A 20,787-nucleotide genomic window follows, 5' to 3' on the forward strand; every position below is an offset into this window, starting at 1 on the left:
AAAAAAAAAAAAAAAAGAAAAAAGAAAAACAAAAAGTAAAAAGTAATATTCTGAGCTTTCTCAAGAAAATACTTGATTTTGTTTTGTTTTGTTTGTTTGAAAGATTATTTGTTTTCAAGACACGGTTCCTCTGTGTATCCCTAGCTGTCCTGGAACTCACTTAGAAGACCAGGCTAGGGTGGAACTCACAGAAATCTGCCTGCTTTTGCCTCTTGAACACACCACCACCTGGCTTTTTTCCTCTTTTTTTTGTTTGTTTGTTTGTTTTTCCAGACAGGGTTTCTCTCTGGCCTCAAACTCAGAAATCCGCTTGCCTCTGCCTCCCAAGTGCTGGGATTAATAAAGGCGTATGCCACCACTGCCCGGCTTTTCCTGTATTTTTAATTCATGTCAAAAATATTAACAATGATTCAAAAACCTTTTAAAATCTGTTTTCTGAATCATCAAAACTTTAGTTTGCATCTGGATTTGGCGTGCACACTATGAATTGATCACTCATACTCAGGATGTGGAGGCAGCTGGGTCTCTCTGATTTCAAAGCCAGCCTAGTCTACACATAGAGATTCTGTCTCAAACAACAAAATTCCAAAATGTTTTATTTTTAACTTAGAATTAATTTATTATAGTTCAGGAAGTTACGTGTTCCCGGGTTTTATGTGTTACCCATAAAACCTTATACTAACATCGAAATGATTTTGTGTAGCTGGACATATATTAACATTATAGTTTCATGGATATATTATTAGTATTACTATTACAGCTCTGATCATAAGGTCTTTGCTACTTGGACTAGGGAATTAACAAACCTATTCATAAGCTAATTAAAACTCACTGGCCTGGCCTAGATGGGACAAGGAAGTGAAAAAGAAATCAAACTGCTTATTAGCGCCAAGTTTGAAGCAACAGTAAGGGCCTATTTTATCACAGATTTTCAAAGTGCAGAGGAAACATAAAACGGGGTTAGTGTTTACCGTTTTCCCAATGCAAGGTCTGTTTCTACTGTACATAGGTTCAAGTACTCCGTTCCAGTCCAATTGGCTATATCTGGTTGTGAAAAGCTCGTAAATCTTTCACCACCACTAGGTGGAGAATCAGACACCTGTCTCAGGGAGGCAAGCTTGTGAAATGAAACAAAACTAGAAAAAGATAGCTGGAACCAAGGTTCGAGAGCTCCAAACGCACTTTAGGGGACTCTGAGGTCTCCCGTCCTAAATAAGGGTGTTTAGTAGCCCAAATTTAAGGTTCCAATCCCATCCCCCAAAGCCACGCACTCACTTCCTTAGCTGGGGGCTGCAGAACATTTCTGAAAATGGGTTTCGTGCAAATAAAGGACGTCAAGAGTCCACCGAATACGAATTCCTGCAGTCTCCAATATCCAAAGATATTGCACTGAGGGAAGTCACACAGGACTAGATTCTCCACCTTCGTTTACTGCCTTCTAACCCTCCAGGCTAAAGGGACTAGTCTATCTCTGAAAACCTTTGCCGCCACCCTCCTTTTCAGTTTTTTTCATTTCTAGGCTTGTACTGAAAGCTGCCAGAAGCATAATACAGAACAGGGTGCAAGGAAGTTTCTTAAAACATCTTTTTTCTTTTTTTTTCCCCCTAGCTTCTCAAAGCGTCTCCTTTAAGGAACCAGGCCCACCTCTTTCTCATCCACCTTACTGGCTTTCCTTTCTGCCTGTCACTCTACCTTTAAGAATATTTCCTGTTCTTTCAACCCAACTTGCACACCTCCGCCCCCCGGCCTTGGTCATTGGGCCGCCTGAGGCCTGTTCCCTCCTAGCTTTTCCCTCCACCTCCTCCCGCCCTCCAGCCTAGCGCAGCGGAATCCCGGCTTCTGACTGGCTACGAGGGCAGCCTCCCCAGCACCGGATTGGCAGGCCGCTTGGTCGGGGCGGGCGCGAGGCGCATCCAGGCTAGGCTGTGCGCGTGCCGAGCGGCGGCCGCGGGAGGGGCGGGAGGGGCGGGGGGAGGGGGGCTGGGAAAGTTGAGGCCGTGCTGCCGCCGGGTCTCCGGCCTCGAGGGCTCGGGCTCGCTGCGGCGGCGGTGGCCGCGCGGAGAGGCGGCGGGGGCGGGGGGAGAGGAGGGCCCGGGCCCGCGCTCCCCCAGCCCCGCAGAAGCAGGCGGCGGCCGCGGTCCCAGAGGCTCGCCTAGACGGCCAGACACCGCTGCCTTCCGCTCCTGGGACCATGACCCAGGCGGGGATCGCCGCCGCCGTGGCCCGGAGCGCGTCACCGGCGGGTGAGTGGCCGCGGGAGGGGGCGCTGACAGCCGGGACCGCGGCTGCGGGGGCGGCTCCGGGGGGCGGCCCCGGGCTCAGCTCCACCCACCCCCTCCTAGCCGCGGGAGGTGAGGGCTAGGCTGAGTGCCCCTCGTTCCTGGGGAACCCAGAACTCCCCACCTATCCCGGGGCGATGGCTCTCTTCACCCCGGCATGCTCGCTCCCTCGGTGCCAGGCCTGAGGGAGCTCGCCCTGTTCCTGGTGCGCGCCAGCGGACAGAGGCCCCATGCTGTCCTGGGTGCATAAAGAGCTGGGCAGCCAGGTCCCCACCGGGTGGCCTTTGCTAGCCTCCTTCACCCTTTGCCATCTCTTCCATCTCTTTACTTGTCTTCTGACTTTCCTTCTGACCCACTCGTCAAACTCGTGCTGCTTGCTTTTGTAACTTTCACCCCTGTGTCGGAGAGTTAGGCTGCCGTCTTCTTTTTAGAAGCCCATCTTTTGCTTCTGAATAGCACTGGTCCAAGCGAATGGCATTCTCGCCCGATTTCAAATTTTCTGAACAAGCATGAGGTTCCTGGACGCTTGGCTGAGGTTGGGCATTTTGGGGATAGAGTTCTCTTCTCTCTGTGGGGTCTGTTTTGCTTTTATTGATCTCGCCTTGTAGATAAGAGACCACCCCAAATCCAAAACTAACTGCCAAATCCAACTAATGTTCAGATAACATTTTACCACTAAGTAGAGTGAATTAACACACATGATAGGTCTGGCCGACTTTATAGGTAACAGTGGCAGAGTCTTAAAGGAAACGTTGATGAGTACGTGGACGCTGCAGTAGCTTTTCCCCATGGCCAGTCAGACTTGCTTTTTGTGGAACCAACAGTTTCCTTGGTGACCTTTTCCTTTCCCTCAGAACTCTTGACTTGCTGTATAGATAATATGTTTCCATTTGTTTGGGAAATACACAAAATATTTGTTGCAAACTGAGGAAGATTCATTGTAATCACTCTGAAGCCAAGAGTTGTGAATGAAAGCTGTATCAAGGAGCATACCAAAGGCCACCAGCCCCTAGTGACCCAGAATGACCATAAAAGTGGTCCAACCCAAAATCGAAAACTTATTCAATCCCTTGAGGGTTCCTTTTTTCCTTTCTTAATTTCATTGTGTGGCTCCAAAGAGTGAACCTTATAAAGACAAGGTTGTGTCACAATGTCAAAAGGTTGGGCACTTAGTCTAAACACTATGAATTGTGTATGGATTAACATTAGTAGTTTGGTGATTGTAGTAGTTTGTGCATTGATGAAATGTAGAACATTTTTGATACAAAAGCTTCTCCATTCAGTGTAGTAAGGGCTACTTAGAATAGTTATTTTCTACCCTAGTTGTCTGTAGAATATCACAGAAGTTTTTTTTTAAAAAGATTTTACACTGAGTTAGTTTTGTATGAAACACACACACACACACACACACACACACACACACGCACACACGCACTGTTTAACTCTGGTTAGAAGAGAAGCTTGCACAGATAGCAAGCTCGGAACCCCTGGCAGTAAAGCCAGGTCTTAATGTTATCTCACACTGTTCCTTCCTGTGGTCAAGCCCAATGGTTCCTTAGCTGGACTGTTTGTTACAGTCACCTTCCCAGACTTTACCTTTGATCTGGAGGGAGGCAGGCTGTGGTATACCTCTTAAAACTCTCCAGGCTATTCTGCTCAGCAGCCAGGGCTGAAAATTACCTTAAGCTTGGTACAATGTCCAGACTGTTCTGCTTGTATTCCAGGGTTTTCCTTGGCAAGCCTTAAGTTGTGTATTCAACTTTTGCCCCACAACCTTCCATGTGAACCTTTGGACCCCTCACTCAGATAATGCAATTTAGATCCCTGCTGTTGCTAATTTGGGTGTTTCTCAGGAAATGGATATCCACTCCTTGTAATTCCCCTCTATATCAAGTAATTGTAGTGTCAGATCCTTTAAATATGAAATCTTTGGTATATAAATGCACATATACATTGAGCGTGTGTGTGTGTGTGTGTGTGTGTGTGTGTGTGTGTGTGTGTTTGTGATAGAGGATCTCTCATTGCTCATAGGCTGACTTTGAATTTGTAGCAATCCTCGGGCTTTTATCTCCCAAGTGCTGGGATTACAGATGTGTGCCCTCATACCTCACACCAACAATAGTTTGAGATTTTTTAATTACATTATTGAGAGTTGGGGGTGGGTCTGAATTTGCAGTATATAGATGGGGGGTCAGAGAACAACTTGAGAGACAATGTTCTGCTGTGTGGGATTGGTCTCAACTTGTCAGGCTTGGCAGCAAGTACTTGGTGAGCCATCTTACCAAGCCAACAACAAATTTTGTTCTGTTTGGTTTTTCGAGACAGAGTTTCTCTGTGTAACCTTGGCTGTCTTGGAACTCGATGTGTAGACCAAGCTATCCTTGATCTCAAAGATCCATCTGCCTCTGCCTTCCAAGTGCTGGGATTAAAGGTGTGTGCTACCACCAACACCCAGATTCTGATTTTTGTTGGTGGTTTTTATATAGCTTCAAGTTTGACCACTCTGAATTGGACAATCAGTTTTGGGGGTCATCCTTGGGTGAGGCTAATTCTCCTCCCAATGGTCATTAGTTGCTGTAATTTTTTTGTATAGGGATGGGAACATGATGAAATTTTCTTCCTTCCACATTAGCATGTCCACTGAAATCACCATTGTTCTGATCTGGGTTTTGCAGCCATTTCTAAGAGTGACCGACCGCTTCACTGCAGACTGCTGGTATTCTGGCTCTTACAGTCTTTCCTTCCCCTCTTGCATGATGTTTCCAGAACCATAGATGCAGGAACTGTGGTGTAGATGTACCTACTGGGGCTGGGCTCCCCATAATCGGTTGATCTCTGCATTGTGTCCTGTTGTGGTGGGTTTTGTTTGTCTGTTTGTTGTTTTGCTTTTGTGATGGTCTCCATTTGCTTTAAAGAGAAGTATCTTATGAGCTAATCTAGGAAAAGTGGCTCCTACACCTCGACGTGTTTTTGTGATAAGCTCTCTTTGAACTTTCAAACTACATGTTGTTCTAAAAACTCCCTTTGTACTGTTAGTGTGGGTTAATTCAACACATATACTTGGGTTTTTTTTTTCTTTTACAATTCAGTGGCAAAGAGTGTTTTGTTCCTGTGGTTTAGAATTCTCTTGAGCTCATTCCAACCACGGGTTTGGGTTTGATTTCTGCTGTGGCTTAGCAGTGTCCTCATCCCATAACTAGTATTGAGTTACTTTGTGAAGTGTTATTGCTGTTGTGTAAGACAGTATATCTTGGAACTCCATATGTAGACCAGGCTCATCTCAAGTTCTTGAGATCCACTTGTGTCTTTTTCCAAGTGCCGGACTTATAGTTGTCCACCATGCCTTGCTTTCAAACTATTTTCATATACTTACCTGTTTTTTTCAGCAGGTTGATTATTTTCTTTTTTTTTTTTTTTTTTTTTTTTTTTTTTTTGGTCCCTAGACTTATATGTTAGTACTCATCACATAGCCACAGGTATGTGTTTATCTGACTACTAGCCTTCAGGGGCTCTATGTTCAAGGGCATGCATGATGTTCATTGTATTTCTAGATACTGTTGAAGTATTACAGAACTAGAACATTCCAATCATAGGAACTGTGTCCTCTAATACTGAATTTGTCACTAACAGACACTGAAAAAAACTATGTTAAATGTGACTGCCATACTTTATTATACATAGGGTATTAAACATATCTTTAACAAAAGTTGATTTGACATTAATTGGTTTTGCCAAAACTACATATTGTCTTAACTTTAGTTATGGATTTAGATGCCTTAAATGTGTAATCTTCCATATATGCATGTATATACACCTTAAGCATTTTTCTCTGAGCTTGTTATCCATAAAATATTTGTGAAACCCTTACTAATAGGAAAACTGTTAACTGTTCAATTGGATAATTTTTCTTTTTCTCATTAAATTTTCCATGTGGGTACAATTGTGCTACTTCAGAAGGCCAGATCTTTTAATTAGATCAGTAGGGCTTGATAAGTTGTTCCTATTAATGTGCTAATACTGTGTTTTTAATTCAGCTCATCAAGTATTTATTGAGTACTTGCATTTGCCCAACACCATAGGTGCTAAAGAGAATATAGAAATAGTAAATACTGAACTCAGCTCATAAGAAAATTTGGGGAAGACTGGGGAGCACCCACAGCAAGTAATTAAGGGACTCCTACACCATTTACTGACTGCCAGACTATAACCTATGAGAGGAGGAGGAGGAGGAGGAGGAGGAGGAGGGTGGAGGGAAGAGGAAAAAAAACTAGGAAAGATCCCTTATTTTCTTTTGCCTATTATGTGGCTGGTTGAGGAATCCCAGATATCTTTACTTCCCTATTACTGAAGCTATCCTGGGATCCCTGGTGAAAGAATTCTCACATTAGCTGCTGTCATTTCTTAAGCATCAGAAGTCATAGAGAAGAAAAACAAAAGATGGCATCCCGAGGCAGGTACCAGTTCTATTTCTGCACAACATGCAGTACTAAATTCTCTTGAGTTATTAGCAACAGAATTTGACTTAGGCCCGTGTAAGCAGAAAATGGAGAGTCATGGGTATACACAGAGCTAGAAGAGTATTCAGAGAGAAAGCTGGGGAAGGTGAGGGAATGCCAGGCCAGAGGTCAGCCCCAGCCAGCTTTCCTTCTTGTGCAGGGAGCCTTAGCTATTAGCTCTGTGCCACACCTCTGATGTCAGCCCATGTTTGAAGTCCTGTTTGAAGAGTGGGGTGGAGGAGCTCTTCAAAGGAGGCACAGGCTATTGCTGCCAGACAGCCAGAGCTGCAGGTATTTTCTACAGATGGTCTGTGTTTGGCAGTGTGGAAGCCTTTGGTGAGCCTGGTGTACGAAGTTTTTGGAATGAAAGTCAGCATTTGCTATCTGAAGAGAGAATGGAAATAAGGAAGAGGGAATAAATAGTAAGTGTAAATTAGTTCTTTAAGAAGTCTGATGGTTAGAGAAAGAGAAGTTAATAGACCCAGAAAAGAAATCATTGACATCTTTCAAATGGAGACACATGAGTAAAGTTGTATTTTCTTGAAAAAGCACCAGTATGGTAGGGGAGAGTGAGTTATCAAGGAAAGAAAAGCATCTGATGTAACAGGTTACCAAGTAGTGAGAGTGGTGGGGTCCAGAGTATAGGAAGTTTGTGTTAGCTAGAAATGCTAGGAAGCTTGTCAGGTGGACAGACTTGCCCTGGTCTTTGAAGGACAGGTAGGATTTGGACAAGCAGAGAAAGGTCAGAGGCTCATTTCAGTGGAAGAAGTAGCGAGAATGTAGGAGAAGTGAGTTCACAAGAACAAAGGGAGCTTGGCTATCTGAGTTGGATAGGAGGGAGAGTAAACCAGCTAGTTACCCATGCTCCTATGTGTTGTGTCAGGTAGATGTGGGCGGGGGAGACTGAAAGCCAGGACTCAGAGTTTAGACATGATACAATAGTTGCTGGGCAAGGATACAGAGTCCTTTGGTATTCTGTAGAATATTTTTTTCCAGGATCCCTCCACATGTGTAAAAACTTTAAAATATAAAAGTATCCTTTAGGGGGCTGGGCAGATGACTCCATGGTTAAGACTACATACTGTTTTCACAAAAGACCCAAGTTTGGTTCTTAGTACCCATGTGTAATGGATCACAAGCACTTGTAACTCCAATTCAAGGAAATCTGACACCTCAGTCCTTCTGAAGCACCTGCAGTCAGGTATATATACCCTATGCCACACAGACACATAATTTTAAAAAATTAAATAAATCTTCAAAATTCACTATGCACAATGTCAAAATGTTTGCATGTTTGCATAACCTATATGCATTCTCCTATATACTTTAAATTGCTTATAGATTATTTGTAATACATCATATAACTTAAATGCTGTATGAATTTAGTCATACATTGTAAGGATGAGGTAAAGTCTGAGAAATGTGAAAATGTAGTTTCATTATCATGTAGTGTATGCTTGTGAGTCTAGATGTACATAAGTCTTGTGCCGAAGTCTGTTCTTCCAGACTACAAACTTATCTACCACATTATTGTCATAGATATTATAATCATAATATGGTGTTGCTTATGTGTATAAATATATGTATAAACATATACAGGCATAGAAAAGATACAGTAGATATGAGGTAATAGGACTCTTTAACTCTGTTACAGTGTTAGGGGAGCACTGTTGGACTTGTAGGCTGTGAGTAAGTAAACATCACTATGCAGTGCATGGATACATCTATTAGTACTGTAGTACGTTTGAGGTTTTATTTTGTGAACAGGATTGTACTATACAGCCCAGACTATCCTCACATTTTATGTTCCTGCCTGAGTATTTCAGGTGCTGAGATTATGCACAGTACCCCAGAGGCCCATACTGTATTGTACTTTAGAAAACATTGCTGGGCGTGGTGGCACACGCCTTTAATCCCAGCACTCGGGAGGCAGAGGCAGGCGGATTTCTGAGTTTGAGGCCAGCCTGGTCTACAGAGTGAGTTCCAGGACAGCCAGGGCTATACAGAGAAACCCTGTCTCGGAAAAAAACCAAACCAAACCAAACCAAACCAAAACACAAAACAGAAGACATCACAAGGGGGAAGCATCTGTAGATACTCAGTGTAGCTAAAAAGTTCTCCTAATATTTTAGTTTGATACATGCCTTTAATCCCATCACTAGAGAGTTCGAGGACAGCCTGGTCTATAGGCCAAGTTCCAGAACAGCCAAGGCTACACAAAGAAATCCTGTCTCAAAAAGCCAAAAACAAAATAAACAAACAAAAAAATGGCTGAATTCATGGATATGGAACTCTGTCTACAGAGGGCTGATGCTGCTGTAAGTGCTAGAGTGAGGAACATGACAGAATTTGGTGAATTGGAGGAAAAGATCAGTGGAATGTTGGAGTGGGTATAAAACCCATGAAGAATGGGAAGACGATTCAGAGCCAGAGGTGTAAAAGGGGCCTAAGCTAACATGGTAATGAACAGGGAAACATAAGTGAGATAAAAATAATAGCATTTGGTAAGGAGGTCTGAGTTTGTTTGAGATGAGAGCCAGATTAATTGATAAAATGGAGACTTGGGATAAAGTAGATCTTTTACAAGCTGAGGAAGTTTAATATGTTCCAAATAAACTTCTTTGTTTGTTCTGAATGTTTTAATGAGAACTTTACCTATCTACAGATGCAAAGCAGCATGAAAGTTGAAAGGGATATGTGTGTGTGTGTGTGTGTGTGTGTGTGTGTGTGTGTGTGTGTGTGAGTGTGAGTGAGTGTGTTTTAACCAGGAAAAAAAAAAAACATAAAAGGGAAGAGAGTAATGAAAATGGGAACTCAAATGAGAAAGAAGCAAGAATTCCTAAATTGGGGGGTGGGGCACACATAAGTAAGAAAAGAGTAAGACCAACATAAGGGGTGGAACTTCAGGAAGATCTTTGATTTGATGAAGTCCCTGGCCGTCAAGGAAGTCTTTCCATTGGTTTGAGCAATCTAATAGTAAACAGTCCTAAAACAGGGATTAGCCAGGGAAGGAGAGGCGAAGTTAAAAGATACACAGAAAAAGCAGATTTCTTGTTGAATGTGAAGAATCTCTTTACATTTTAGAAGGGAGAAGTCAAATGTGGCGGAAGCAATAAATTGCTGCTGAGGGAAGAGCTGGTAACAGAAGAATTAGCTCTGGGAAGTTCTAGAGAGATAAAAGATACATGGGCACAGAAACTGTCCAGTGCACCAGCTCACACCTGTCTTCTCACGCAGGTGAGAGGAGGGGAAAGGTAGCTAACTTACTGAGCTCCTGCTGTGAAGTGGGTGTTTTGCTACATGCACTAACTGGTCCCTAGAGTCCTCTCTGACTGCTGATACTCTCTGACTTCAAGCCTGAGGATGCTGAGTCTGATGAGTACTTCAAAGCTGAAAGCTGAGTCTGACATCAAAGGCTGTTTTCACAGCACCTTAGGATCACTCACTGATGTGGGTAAAGGATACACCAAGGATACATGGTAGCAGTTGTATTAGTGAATATAGCGATTATGGCCTAGAACCATTTTAGGCGCTATTTCGTTTTGTTTTGTTTTTTCTTTTTCCTGTGTGTGTTTGTATGCACACACATGAGCACCTACATGTGTGTGCAACTAAAAGGTCAAGAATGACATGGGGTGTCATCCTTGGTTGTGCTCCAGTGTTGTTTGTTTTTGAGACAGGGTCTCTCCCCAAACCTGAAATTCTACTTGCTGCTATCTCTCCAGGGCTAAGGGGTGTGTGTGTGTGTGTGTGTGTGTGTGCAGTGCTGGGAACTGAATTCAGGTCCTCTTTGGCTTTATTGGCTGAGCTATCACCCCAGCCATTTGTTTCCTTGGTTTCTGTGCAATAGCCAAAACTTAAGCAATTTGAGCAATAAAATAACGTTAGCATTGAATTGTGACTCAGCATATAAGATACCTATGAGCCCATATTGATGTAAACTAATGATTGAATACATTTCTTATAGAATTCTAAAAAATATATTTAGATAGTGTGGTGGTTGAAAATAGGTTTGGCCCCTATAGACTCGTGTTTGAAAGCTTGGCCAACAGGGAGTGGCACTATTAGGAGGTGTAGCCTTTTTTGAGTAAGTGTGACCTTGCTGGAGGAAGTGTGTCAAGTGCTTAAGCTCCCAGTGTGGAACTCCAGCCTCTACCTTGCTGACTTTGGATGTAGATGTTGCCCTCTTGGCTCTCGCAGCCGTGTCTGCCTGATTGCTACCAGGCTTCCCACCCTGATGTAATGGACTAAACCTCTGAAACTGTAAGCCAGCCCTAAGTAAAAATCTGCCTTATTTATAAGAGTTGCCTTTGTCATGGTGTCTCCTCACAGCAATAAAACTATAACTAAGACAATCTTTTCTCTGAGAGAAAAATTAATTCACTGAGCAGGACATAGAAAGCAAAAATACAACATTACTTGAAGTGTTTCAGGAATTTAGAGGGGAAAATCAATGAAGATAATATTTTTATAACTTAAATCTTAAGTATTACCTGAATAGTTTATTATAAATATATATTTATTTGTATAATGAAAAAAGTGCTAGTTAGATAGCAAACAGAAAATGAGGCGATAAGGATACAACTTAGAGCTCAAACCCTGGGACAGCTATTTTTTGCAGATTGAAAATGTTTGGAATTTTTGAAAATTACAACACTTGTGGATTCAAACTAATGCTAAATCTAGCCATTCATGCTTCAAGTTGAGCTTTCTCAAATCAATTCTGGAAAAACTTGGATGAAAATTTAGAGTAAATTCAGGATGGTAAGAAAGTACCTAGGTACCGTGGATTACCAGACTTGAAAGCAGCAGTCCTAGTACTGGGTAGGATACTATGCTGGTTATTAGTACCTGGTAGGATACTATGCTGGTTAGTTTTGTCAACTTGACCCAAACTAGAATCCCCAGAAAGAAACTCTTAATATGATGAATTATTTAGATCATGCTGTACTGTGGGCCTGTCTGTGAAGTCTGCTTCATTGTTAATTGGTGAAAGGAGATCGAGACCATTGTAGACTAATCACCCTCCAGGCAGAAGGTCCTGAATAGTCGAAGAGGGGAAGCTAGCTAAGAGAGCAAGTATCCAAGCGAGAATACAATTGTCTGGTCATAGAGATGATGTGACCTGCTTCAAGTCCCTGTCTTAACTTACCCTCAGTGGTAAGACTGTAAGAATTGAAAGCCCATTAAAGCTTTGTTTCCTAAGTTGCTATTGTCAGGGCATTTTATCACAACACCAGAAATGAAATATCTACTGCTGCATACCTGCATAAATTAGAGGCATTGTCCAGCGTGGGCTCTATAGAGCCAGGGAGAGCATCATTATCACATCTTAGAGGATGAATTATAATTCCACTGTGATTGTGGCTCTTTCCTTGAGAGGCACGCCTGGCTGCTGATTTCTGCTCATGGATACTTTTGATAGCTCAAGTGTCTATACTCAGGTGCATGTTCATGGCAAGGAGGAGTGGTTTTTCACATCTTTTAAACATTGGTTCTTGGGGCTGAGTGGTTAAGAGTACTTGCTATTCTTCAGAGGATCTGAGTTTGGTTCCCATCACCCACATCAGAGAGCTCACAACAGCCTATAACTCTAGCTCCAGGGGACTTAACTCTCTCTGCTGGCTCTGTGGGCACTTGCATACGTGTGGCACCAGTATAAACAAACATACACAATATAAAATCTTAAAAAGTGGTTTTTAGCTGAGGTGCGCTGGCTAGGGAGCTTTTAAAGACAGGGTCTCACTATGTGCTCCAGGCCGCTAGGAAATTCGGTCTGTTGGCTCAGTCTCCCAAGTTTGGAAACTACAGGTGTATTCCACCACATCCAGGGGAAGTATGCTTTTTACACACAGCTGTAACTGAAAACAGCTGTGCTGGAAAACACTAGTCACTGGTTTGTTTAACCAGGAATTATTGTGTACTTAAGGAAAATATAAATAAAAAAGACCAAGCCGAACAGAGATTAATCTTAGAGAAATGAAGTTGAGTATAACATAAATAAATTTTTTTATCCCCAAATATCCTCAAATATTTGAGGAATTGCTATTACTATAAATTAACAATGGATTACTATAAGAATAGGACAGTTTTTCTGAAGTAAACTTTCGAGGCAGTACAGACAGCAGCTGGCTTACTACTGACTCCCCAAGGCAAGGATCTTCCCAAATCCTGTTCATATGACAAAGAGTAATGATGTGATGTGAGGGCATGGATTACAGACCTGGGGGAGAGCTCACATTTACTACTAAAGCTCCAGATAGTTTTAGTAAGTCACTGGGAAGTTAGCTGATGGGTAGTACAGGGTATTAAAACTCTAGTTATGGGAGGGAAGGAGATCATAGGCTCAGTTTATTTGTTTGATAGATTTTAGTTACTTATATGTTTACTTATTTTAAGATTAATTTTTAATTATGTGTTTATACACGTGTTTCTTGTGTGGGTGTATGTGTGTGAGTTCAGGTGCCAGAGGTATCGGGTCTGGAGCAGCAGACCTCTGGTTATGATTCTATGGTTCTGAGAGCCAAACCTGGTTCTCCAAGGGTTGCGCATGCCCTCAATGGACAAGTCCTCTCCACACCGTCATTTTCTCTTTTGAGACAAGTTCTTTTTCTTTAAAAAAAAATTATCTTATGTGCACGAGTGTTTTGTTTGTGTGTGACATATATACTCCACGTACGTGTCCGAGTGCCTAGAGAGCCCAGAAGAGGGTTTCAGATCCTCTGGAACTGGAGTTACTAAGGGCTATGTGTGAGCCACCATATGGATGCTGGGAATGAAAGTTCCTCTGGAAGAGCATCGGTTCACTTACTCCCAAGTCACCCTCCAGCCTCTTGAGACAGGTTCCTGTTGTATATTATGGGTTGCCTTGGAAGTTTTTTGTAACTCAGGCAATGTTTGAGCTTACAGTCCTGCCTCAGCTTCCTGAGTTCTGAGATTTAAGGGGTACACTATTATGATTGGCTGATTTTTTTTTTATGATTTATTTACTTTATGTATATGAGTATACTGTCTCTCTCTTTGGACACACCAGAAGAGGGCATGGGATCCCATTACAGATGGTGAGCCACCATGCGGTTACTGGGAATTGAACTGGGAACTTCCGGAAGAGCAGTCAGTGCTCTTAACCACTGAGCCATCTCTCCAACCCCTGAGTGATAGTTTTTAATAGGAGGAAAATCTGTTTAGATTTCAGAGTTGGTCTCCATGTCTGTGTATTCTGCACCTGTACATTTGACCAGCCACTGATTGAAAATACTCAGAAAAACAGCTTCCATTGGTATTGAATATGATTCTTACCTTTAGCATTACTCTCTGACAACACAAGGCTTCAGCACTTCTAATTCTGAGACCCTATTGCTTTATCTATAAATAAATAAATAAATAAATAAATAAATAAATCCATCTACCGAACCTCCCAAAGCCAAGTACAAAGCCAAAGAGCTCAAATGCCGGGCTTTAGAGAAATACATGCCCAAGTGAGGATTGGAGGAGTTTATGAAATAGAGAGGATAGCTAACGGATCTCCCATTGGTATGTTTTTTAATTATTAAGGACTTTTTTTGAATTTTATTTATTTATTTTTTTTGAGACAGGGTTTCTCTGTTTGGCTGTCCTGGACTCATTTCTAGGCCACTCTGACCTTAAACTCAAAGAGATCCGCCTGCCTCTGCCTCCCAAGTGCTGGAATTAAAGGTGTGTGCCATCACTAAGGACATTTTTAATAGAAAAGAAAACTATGTGGAGAAAAATAAGGAGGAAAACTTTATTAGCTACATCGTTAAAACAGTAGGATGGGAGAGGGACCAGTCTGTGAGGGAACAGCAGGTACAGTAAGTGTGACTGGTAGATAACTTGTGTCCATTGTAGAGAAACACATCTCTAACTTGGTTAGACAGAAAGCTATGCAGGAAGGTGAGAAATGAAATACAGGTATACACATGCCAGACATATGTGGAGTAAAGAAAATGCATACTAACATTGTTACCACACAAAGCTCAATTTCAGACTACAGACATTTTATGTCTAAAATGTTTACTATGACTTTGTTCCTATGAAGCTAAGAATAGATACTCATTGCATATGCAACAAAAATATGTACAGTGGCTACAAGAAATAACAAATTCCAAAAGACGTATTTACCAATCATAGTTCAAAAAAATGGTTAACAAAAGTAACAAAAAGGGAACCAAAAAATAAAATGTGAAAAGTGTTTTCACATGGAGAGAGTTTTGTTTAGTTTTATTTTAGTGTTTAGGGTGTGCAGAGAGATTGCTAGATGGTTAAGAGCACTAGTTAATTAATTCCAGCACTTGGGAGGCAGAGGCAGGTGGATTTCTGAGTTCAAGGCCAGCCTGGTCTACAGAGTGAGTTCCAGGACAGCCAGGGCTACACAGAGAAACCTTGTCTGGGGGTTGGGGGGGGGGAAGCACTGGTTGATCTCATAAAAGATCTAGGTCAGTTCCCAGCACAGACTTGGCCTCTCAAAAATGTCTGTAACTTCAGTTCCTGAAGTCCATCTCTCTCCTGGCCTCCACAGGCACTGCATATATGTGGTGCCTGAAGGTAAAACACTCATAAATAAAATAAAAATAGGTGAGTTGTTTTGTCTTTTTTTTTTTTTTAAACATTTATTTATTTATTTATTATTATACTGTAGCTGTCTTCAGCCACTCCAGAAAAGGGCATCAGACCTTTTTATGAATGGTTATGAGCCACCATGTGGTTGCTGGGATTCGAACTCCGTACCTTCGGAAGACCAGTCGGGTGCTCTTACCCACTGAGCCATCTCACCAGCCCTGTTTTGTCTTTTTTGTTTGTTTTGTTTTGTTTTTTGTTTTTTTCAAGACAGTTTCTCTGTGTAGCCCTGGCTGTCCTGGAACTCACTTTGTAGACCAGGCTGGCCTCAAACTCAGAAATCCGCCTGCCTCTGTCTCCCAAATGCTGGGATCAAAGGCATGCACCATTACTGCCCGGCGTTTTTGATTTTTCAAGACAGGGTTTTTCCCTGTAGCCTGACTGTCTTAGAGCCCACTCTGTAGGCTAGGCTGGCCTTACATTTAGAAATGCACTAGCCCACGTCTCTGTAGTGCACCACCACCCAGAATAAAAGAAAGAAAACACTGATGCCATAAAAAATGAAATTACAGAAGAAATAGAAATGTTTTATTTGTTTTGTTTATTTGCTTGTTGTTTATTGAAACAGCATTTCATTGTAGTTCTGGCTGGCCTTGAACTCAGAGATTTACCTGCTTCTGCCTCCAGCATACTTCAAGTAAAGGCTTATGCCATCACATCCAGCTCTGTAAATGATCCTTAACATATGAATGTATTTTCTTTTTAATCCTGAAACTCACTTTGTAGACCAGGCTGACCTTGAACTCAGAAATCTGCCTGTCTCTGCCTCCCAAGTGCTGGGATTAAAGGCGTGCGCCACCACTGCCCCGTGCATTGTTTTTTTTTTCCAGCATCATTTTCAGTAGGAAAGGAGGGAAAGGATAAAATTGTATTATTAATGCAGCTATAATGGGTAATAAAGACTTTTTAGCTATTAAAAGAAAATGATAAATGTATGACGGACATCCGGAAGTACATGATGGCCATCACGAATTTCAATGTAAAAGCTGTTTCAGAGTCAAGCATGGCATGGTTTCATTCTTACAAAAACTTCCATTGAGTACATATAGATAACTCTGTAGGAAGCCCAGAAAACTCTATGCTAAGTTGATGTCCAATGGAAGAATACAGGGTGGGTTAGATAATGGTGACTACCTTAATTCTGGGAGAAAGGGATTAGGGAATGGGGGGAATATAGGAGATATTAGGGGTATTTTGTTATTTGTTTTGGGGTGGATTTTTTTTGGAGTTTTTTATTTTGTTTATTTTTCCTTATTTGTGTTAGGGTGAACCCAGGGCCTTGTGCATGTTAACTGTGTCCTGCACAGCATATCTCCAGCGCCCTTTAACAATAACAATGTTACATTTGACTGAGGCCAAATTTGAACCCTGAGAAAATGTGTAGAAATTAATATGTATTTTACAGTAGAAATATATGCATGTTAAAACAATTAAATTGTTTATACATATATTCAGTAATTCTTCTTATTCTGTCCTTCATAAGGTATTCTGTATATTTATAAACATATATGTATGTTCTTCCTGTCCTACAGGTAGATATTTTATATGAAATTTGAAACAGCTTTATATATACTAATATTAGTTTACTAGGGCTACTATAACAACGTACCATAGCCAGTGTGGCTTAAATAACAGGAATTGATTTTCTCCCAGCTCTAGACCAGCAGCACCACCCAGCTGTTGGCAGAGTGGATCTCTAATGCTTAGCTTGTAGGCTGAGCTTTTTCTGTCTTTACAGAATGGTGCCTCTGCCGCATTGTCTGTTTCCTAATGTCATGAAAAGGCACAGCCAGATAGATTACAGCACACTCTGACTCCGTTTTAACTTGACCACCTTTTAAAGGGCTCCCTCCCTTTCTCCTTCCCTCCCTCCCTCCCTTCCTTCCTTCCTTTCTTTTTTCTTTTTCTTTTTTTCTTCTTTTTTTTGGGGGGGGGTTTGTTTGTTTGTTTGTTTGTTTTTTGTATGTTTTGTTTTTCAAGACAGGGTTTCTCTGTGTAGCCCTGGCTGTCCTGGAGTTCACTCTGTAGACCAGGCTGGCCTCGAACTCAGAAATCTGCCTGTCTCTGCCTCCCAAGTGCTGGAATTAAAGGTATGCGCCTTTTCCTAAGAAACAGGGCTTAGAGATATAGCTCAGTGGTAGATCCCATACCTAGCATGTGGAAGGCCCTGGGTTTGATTAACGTTCTTTTGATGAGTCTTTCATGCATTTTCTTCTCAAAATAATTCAAATGACACTGTAATGAATACCCTTGAATAAATGTGGTTTTGTACATATGTGAATATACCCGTAGGGTGAAATTCTTGGCGTTACTGCAGCAAAGGGAAGATGATGTGTTTCTGTGGATCACTTGTGAGCTGAGCAAGAGGGAGCAGGCCTGGGGTCTGTTCTGCAAGCTTTCCTGGCAGGGGCAAGGCCATGCCAGCAGAAAGGCCCTGTGCTGTGAGAGTAGAGGTGGAGTGCGAGGGACTGACTGGCACCCACGGCAAGGGAGCTGCATCCAGACCTGAAGAGGGTTACTGTGTGGCCTCTTCTTTCAGTGTGACAGCTACTATTGTGCACACGGATAATTGTTTGCACATACAAGGAGAAATGTCTGATCGACACCACCAGGTGTTAAACGTAGAGGAACACCACTGCCCGGCACCCAAATAGTGTCTGTCTTATGAGTTCCCTGGGGAGGCAGAGGCAGAGGCAGGTGGATTTCTGAGTTCGAGGCCAGCTTGGTCTACAGAATGAGTTCCAGGACAGCCAGGACTACACAGAGAAACCCTGCCTCAAAAAACCAAAACCAAAAGCAAACAAAAAAACAAAACAAAACAAAAGACAGACAATATTTGGGCAACTGAATATTTAAAGAAGCCTTTGAGTTAGTTCTCTCTTTGAGTTTACTTATGAAATAAATTTTGCATTGAGAGTATTTGTAGTTCACAGTGAGAAGATGAGGAAAGGCTATCTATAGTATGTCATACTGTTTACAGTGGTTATCCATGAAGAGTGTAGCAAAGAAACTTTCTCTTTAACTCCATACATTTTTTTTTTTTATGATTTGAAAGTAGGTTTTTTTTTTTTTTTTTTTATGTTAAGGGCTTGCTTGTATAGTTTAAAAATAAAATTCAAAATTGTTGTGAGGAGCTTATGCTTGTGGCTTCTTTCCTCACCCCGACCCCTACCATACAGGTTAGCTGAGATTCACCATGAAGAGCAGTTCTAACCTGGGGGCAGGAGTTCGTTATTTCACCTTCCTCTAACAAGTATCCTAGCAGTTCAACTCTGACATTAGCACCACATAGGATGGTGATGGGGTTGGCGGGAAGGAGCTAACAGACATTGTTGAAAGATGCAAGATCTCTTTAGGGGCAGAGAAAGTCAGAACTTCAGACAGTCAGCAGTCACAGGAAGCAGAAAACTACCAATCAACAGGTCCTTGCATTCCCTCTGGGGTGTAGACAGCAGCTGCTGGAAACACATGCAGATGGAGGATTCTTGCTGTGTCAAGGACCACTGTTCTGCACCTGCAGGACATAAAGGTTGTGCTCTACATAACAGAATTTGGTCAGAGTTGTTACCCAGTGAAGATGGAACCGTTAGTTTCCACAAATAGTTGAGATGGTGTTTGCACCACGACAAAGTCAGTTTATCATTTTAGGGCCAGAGTGTGTCCTGGTCATTAAGAAATACATGAGTCCATGTCCAGAGATTGCTAGGTTGAAGGAGTTAAACCATGCGGAAGTAGTAAGAGCACATTCTGGGGAAAGAGTTTTCTAACCCAAATGCTGGAGAGGACTGCCAATAAGCACAGAGAGCAAAGCTGGCCACAGCATGAAGCAGGATGTGTCTGTCAGTGCCTGGGCTGTGGCATCATAGCTCTAAGGATTTGGAGAAATGGAGAACTGCTCATGGTCACTATGACGAAGGATGCAGAGTTGCTTACAGACTACCATTTTAGAAAAAGTGGATACACAAAGAAGAACACTTCCAGAAGAGTCCACAGTGATTGTTGTTGAAAGATGCAGTGGAGAATAGTGTGTCAATTTCTTTGTTTCCTAGGCATATATATTTGGTATCAGGAAAGACTAGTAGAGCAGGATGATCAAAGTAAGTAGGGCTCATTTTGGTGCAGAGCAGAAAACTGATCCAAGCCCGAGATTTGAGTTTAGTTGTGGCCTAATTTCCGTGAGTTACACTCCTGTCTAGTAGCGTGACGTCCTTTGGACTGAGGTTTATTCTTTGGAAGAGTAAGGGGGCAAGAAGGCAGGACAAGGCACAAGAGAGGGCACTGGGGAGTTAATATGACTAAAGTAAGTTATGTGCAAAATGTCATAATGAAACCTGTTGCTGCATACAGTCAATATATACTAAGAAAATCTTAAAGAGATAATAGAATGTGTATCTTATCTGTGTAATCATTCCATAAAGCATTTAAAGTAAGCATAAAACGTTTTAGAATGCACTAAATAATAGCAAGCCAGAATTAAATATTAGAGGCTGAAAATATTGTCTTTCAGTAAGATGTTGTAACCTTTTTTCTACTTTTTTCATGTCTATTTGTTTGTTTGTTTATTTGAGGCAGGCTCTCTCTGCTTAGCCCTGGCTGCTTTAGAATTTGCTATGTAGACCAAGCTGAACTTGAACTCACAGAGATATACTTGCCTTTGCCTTCCAAGTGCTAGGATTAAAGCTGTGTACCATCATACCCAGTTTATTAATTTATTCTAAAGACTTATTGTTATTCTCTTTGTATAAGCGTTTTTGCCTGAATGTGTACTGTGTGTGTAGTACTCAGAGACCAGAGGAGGGCATTGGGTGCCCTGGCACTGTCGGTTTGTTTTGGTGAGACAGTGTTTATCTTAGCTCAACCTTGGTTTACTAGCCTGGCTGGCCTCACACTTACAGACATACAGTGCTCCTCTTGTCTCACCCTCTCTAGTGTTGGCTAACAGGCCTGTGTGACCTTGGCAGGCTTGCTCTTCCTTCCCTTTCCTTCCCTCCCTTTCCCTCCCCTCCCCTCCCCCTCCTCTCCCCCTTTTCCTTCTCCTTCCCCTTCCTTTCCCTTCCTTTCCCTTCTCTTCCCTTCCCTCCACTGTCCTTCCTTCTCCTCTTCTCCCCTTCCCCCTCCCCTTCTTTCCTTTCTATTTTTTATTTTACATTTTTTTTTCTTTTGGGAGGCATACCCTGCTGCCATGGGTGTGAGTGGGGGTCAGAGGACAACTTGTGGGAGACTGGTCTCTCTTTCCACTGTGTGGGTCCTGGGGATCAAACTCAGAGAACACAGGTGGTCAACTTAGTGCTGTGCACTTTTATCTGCTAAGCCCCCCTCCCCACTTTCTCCCTCTCTCCCTCTCTCCCTCTCTCCCTCTCCCTCTCTCCCTCTCT

The 20,787-nt window shown here is 42.2% G+C and overlaps 1 protein-coding gene across 2 annotated transcripts in view; it reads left to right on the forward strand.

Moving 5' to 3' along the window:
* The first annotated feature begins 2,050 nt into the window (after window positions 1-2,050).
* The window catches only part of Usf3 (upstream transcription factor family member 3), a 53,046-nt gene continuing 34,309 nt past the window's right edge, over window positions 2,051-20,787 (forward strand). For both annotated transcript variants that reach the window (XM_029544396.1, XM_021209710.2), the window contains exon 1: window positions 2,051-2,243. The gene's annotated coding sequence lies outside the window, so the exon portion shown is untranslated. The remainder of the gene's footprint in view (window positions 2,244-20,787) is intronic.

This window comes from Mus pahari, chromosome 12, assembly GCF_900095145.1.
Source record: "Mus pahari chromosome 12, PAHARI_EIJ_v1.1, whole genome shotgun sequence".
Classification (NCBI taxonomy): domain Eukaryota; kingdom Metazoa; phylum Chordata; class Mammalia; order Rodentia; family Muridae; genus Mus; species Mus pahari.